Below are 4629 nucleotides of genomic sequence, written 5' to 3'. Positions count from 1 at the left end.
TTAAAAGGTTCTTAATCACACCTAGAGATTTGCTATCTCCCTCCAATTTGAGGGTAATTTAAGACATAGGCAGTGTCAAGGCCAATCTTCAGCAAAACTATGAGGAAGGCAGTTTTATATTGACCAGAGTGGAAAGAAGTAGTTTGCTTCCTGGGAGATACCCCAGCCCACCACACCCCTCCCAGAAGGTTACAGGTCTCAGAGTATGTGTTCTTTGATGAGTGCATACTGAGAAAGGCAAAAGGTGGAGTGGAGGGAGCAACTGGAAGGAAAATTTGGGAACCTGAGAAAGAATACTATATAGAGCAGATCCCAGAGCTGCTAGTTGAAGAGGTAGGATCAAGGGCACATAAGGAAGAGTTAGTTTCAATTGTGTGGAGGAAACCCTCACCTTCTCAGACTGGAGAAAAGAAAGAAAAAATGGAAGTGGACAGAGATAGCATGGAAGAGCACTGAGGTGTTCATTTCTGACGATCTCAGGGGCAAGGTTTTCCGCTGAGAAGAGGTTGCCAAGATGCTAGAAGGGAGAGGTCAAGGTCTGAAGTATCACTGAGGGAGAGAAGCAAGAGCTGACCAAAGGGCTGCTGGAGACTGGAGGCTCAGCAGGGGTTGGGTTGATGGTGCTCATTTCCCAGGCTTAGGAGCTAAGAAGAGAGATTGTAACTTGTTTCCAAAGTTGGTACTTTGCTGGGTGGGAAGGCAGAAGAAATGGAAATCTGTTTATCTTCTTTTCACCCCTACTCTCCTAGGTATCCAATGCCTTTACTTAGCTGAGTATCATTACAAGATAAAGAGAGATACCGAGTGACATGGAGGTTTTGGGGGGCAGTTGAGTATGATGAAACTGCCTATAGTCCTAGAGTTCAAATGCTGACTTCATCACATACCACATATTGTTCGCTGCTTGACCCTGGGGTAAGTTACACAATCACTTTGAACATCTGTTTCTTCATTTACAGAAGAATTTGAAGCATTACGTGAGCTTCTATCCATACAGCCCCTGATTTGTAGTAGACATAAGAATATGCTTGTCCCTCTTTTCTTTATCCACATCTCATGAGGGAATATCCCTTATAAAACTGAACCCAGAGGAACTCAAACTACTTTCTCATAGTTGAATTTCCATTATGGCAGAACAATTCATTTGGAGAAATAAATATATATCCTCAGTCAGTTGGTTAAGCCATGGAAAAATAGGATTGTTGGGGTCCAACCCCAGCAGGTCCAGGGGTCCCCAAAGGTGTGGACAGAGTCGGCAAAGAAGGAATGACAGCGTTCAGTTGATCAGCAACCTAGCTGGGATCTCTAGCCAAGTTCTGTGTCTTATTGTCTTGTTACATCTGTATTTATACCAGTTGATTTTAATCCTATCAATTTCTATTCCAAAGGTTAGGGCATTTCTTATCTCCATTCCAGGGAGTAAAGATTATGTAGCTTAAGCATGATTGTTCATAGTTAAAGTGATTAACTACCCACCTGGCATTTAATTAAGGGGTTTTATTCCCTCCCTAACTTCAGGAAAAAATCCCTATCTGGGGAAACAACCTTTCTTGGAGAGGTGACCTTGGTTAAAACACATATTACCAAGAAGGTGAGCAAACATTAAGAACAGTATGGCATATACACCAGGTCCCTTGAAACATATGCTGTGCAGATGTTTCTTCCCTGCAGCGACTGTGTCAAGCAGCAAGGATGGACTGGCTTCCGGCATAGGATGATTCTTTAAAAAAAATATAATCCCCATCCTAACCTTCCATCTTTTTAGGTATTTAATTCAGCATGAGTGTGTCTACATGAGTCAGTGCCACCACAAAATACAACCATATGCATTCTCCGTCTTCTAAGAAGACAATGACTGAATTAAGCCCATAGAAACCTCCTACAATCACCAATCCAAATCTCTGACTTAAAGAGGGGAGTTTACAATTATTAGAGATTATTTAACTCCTATTTCTAACAAATCAGAGCTTCAGATACTACAGGGCAGGCAACTCACTCTAAAGCAAGGCTTTTAGTGAATCAGTCCTTCTGACTAATTGCATAAAATAATTAAGAAGCAATCTCTGTACTCTAAGTCAGCATCCATCATTCCCACTGTCAGCCATTGCTAGCAGAAGGAAGAGCATGACTAATATTTTCCTGAATTGTTGGGGTCCAACCCCAGCAGGTCCAGGAGTTCCCAAAGGTGGACAGAGTCGGCAAAGACTATCCACCCTCTTCCTATGGTAGAGTCCTATCCGTCCCGGAGTGCGGGGGTGCTTACCTAGGGGAATCCTGTTCGGGCGCCATATTCCAACAGTTGGGCTAAGAATGGAAGCTTGTGAGAGTAGAAAATGTGATTTATCTACTACCATAAACATTTAATAAACTGGAACATTCTCTCTGGCACATAGTAGGCACTCTGTACATATCTGTTACTGTTTAACACCAGCCACTGCCCTCTGTTGGAACTTTCTTTTTGTCTTAACATTGTGTAAAATTCTGAATGTATATTATTTTTACTAAAAAGTATTTTTCTAATTATTGACTCTTCTTTCTGTATACATAGGCCTCATGCCCTTGCCCCTTTACTATGCTTCCTGGCTTCAGCTTCTCTGCTGATGGAACCCCCTCCCCAAAGTCTCTCTCTATACCACACCAACTTTAGCCCTCACCTGCTTCCTCCCCTGACCCCACACTTAAGGCCTGGGTTTTCCCACCCTCCCTCAGCAGTCACCAGCTGCCATCCAGGCTGGATTTACTTCAATCCCTGTGTCACTCATATATGCCCCAGTGACAGTCTGAGCTCACTGTCTTTATTGTTGTTGTTTTTTATTATCAAAACACTTAGTTCCTGTTTTCTCTCTTCCAATGAAGAAGAATGTGTCTTCATTGGGTCAAGTCTGCGGAAGGGGACAAGGACATGAAGTATCTGAGGAAGTGGGTTGGGTGACTGACTCTTTATCTCCTGTCTGAGCTTGTCAGCACTTTGGTGAAGTCAGAGCAGGAGCGCCTGCTGGAGGAGCCAGCACAGAGTCGTGGGCTTAAAGTTTCTCCATTCCCACCTTTTGCCTCTTTGTCCTCATATATGACCAGCAGGGCATGCATGGCAGCCTGGGCTCCTCAATCTCCAGGTCCCCAGGTTCTGTCCCGGGGGGCAGGTGGTGATCTGCCGCCAAGATGTCTCTCTGCCTACTTGGCTTAGTTTTCCAGCATCTGCTCAAAGGTTCGGGCCACATCTCTGAGCTTGAGGCGAGCATAGTCCACTCGCTGTAGTGCCATCTGACAGTCCTTCCTTGAAGAGTAGCTGGAGCCCTCGTGGGGCTGCCCTGTGGCCACCTGGGTTAGGTAGCGGATCTGAGCCGACAGCTCCGCTTCTACGTGTTGCACCGATGCCTTGAAAGCCGCCGCTTGTCGGTATAGCAGCTGCGCATTGGTTTTTTCCTTGGAAAGTTCCAGGATTACGGTACCTGCATTCTGAAGGATGGCGCTGATTTCCCGTTCGATGTCATCCAAGGCGCATAGTCGCTCGTTTGCCAGGCTGTAGGTAGCCATTGTATATCCCTTGGGGAACCAACAGGATTTCTGTTGGGGTTCCAGCCCCAGCAGGTCCAGGGGTTCCCAAAGGTGTGGACGGAGTCAGCGAAGAAGGAATGACACAGAGACAGCGTTCAGTTGATTAGCAGCCTAGCCAAGATCTCTAGCCAGGATCTCCAGCCAAGTTCTGTCCAGGATCTCCAGTCAAGTTCTGTGTCTTATTGTCTTGTTACATCTGTATTTATACCAGTTGATTTTAATCCTATCAATTTCTATTCCAAAGGTTAGGGCGTTTCTTATCTCCATTCCAGGGAGTAAAGATTATGTAGCTTAAGGGTGATTGTTCGTAGTTAAAGTGATTAACTACCCGCCTGGCACTTAATTAAGGGGTTTTATTCCCTCCCTAACTTCAGGGGAAAATCCCTACCTAGGGAAACAACCTTTCTCTGAGGGGTGACCTTGGTTAAAACACATAGTGCTAACCTGAGCAAACATATTAATAACAGTATGCCATATATCCCAGGTCCCTTGGAACATATGCTGTGCAGATGTTTCTTCCCTGCATCGACTGTGTCAAGCAGCAAGGGTGGCCGGTTTCCGGCACTGAATAAACCGGTTTACTTCTGATTTGTGCCAGAGGAAGTGCCCACAGTTCCTTCTCTCCTACCATTAATACCAAGGCAGATCATCTTGTGAATCAGCTGTGTGGTCAGTCCCCATGTGAGTCACATCTATTTCTGCAAATGCTCTGAGTGCTGTGTTAAGAAGGAAATCCACGTGGTAGCTTCCTTTCCCTGCTCTTCAAGTCACTGCTACCTGCTGGAGTCGTTGGCTGTTCAGTTCTCCTTTGCTTTTTAGTGTTTAGCTGGAGTGCCTGCTAAACACTAGACACTCAGAAAAAAAGTTCCTTGAATTGAGTCCCTGACCTGCCTCAGGAGGGAGGAGGAGGGATAGGGGAAGAGGCTTTCAGGCTTGGGGAGGGAAGTTCTCTTAAAAACTAGGAAGTAAGCAGAAATAAGTGAGATCATTGCAAATATATAAGATCAGAGATATGAAGGGGCTCTTAAACTCTGCATTGCTGTGCAGATAGGGACCGTAATTGCAAAGGTGGGA

The 4629-nt window shown here is 45.2% G+C and overlaps 1 pseudogene; it reads right to left on the bottom strand.

Annotated features, from left to right (window-relative positions):
* Nucleotides 1-3180: 3180 nt before the first annotated feature.
* On the bottom strand, nucleotides 3181-3534 carry LOC138993379 (mediator of RNA polymerase II transcription subunit 11 pseudogene; annotated as a pseudogene).
* Nucleotides 3535-4629: the final 1095 nt, after the last annotated feature.

This window comes from Myotis yumanensis, unplaced genomic scaffold (genome assembly GCF_028538775.1).
Source record: "Myotis yumanensis isolate MYYU_CA2020_CCGP unplaced genomic scaffold, mMyoYum1.0.hap1 SCAF_15, whole genome shotgun sequence".
Taxonomy (NCBI): domain Eukaryota; kingdom Metazoa; phylum Chordata; class Mammalia; order Chiroptera; family Vespertilionidae; genus Myotis; species Myotis yumanensis.
Note: the sequence above shows the minus strand (reverse complement) of the source record. Positions and strands in the feature narration are given on the sequence as shown.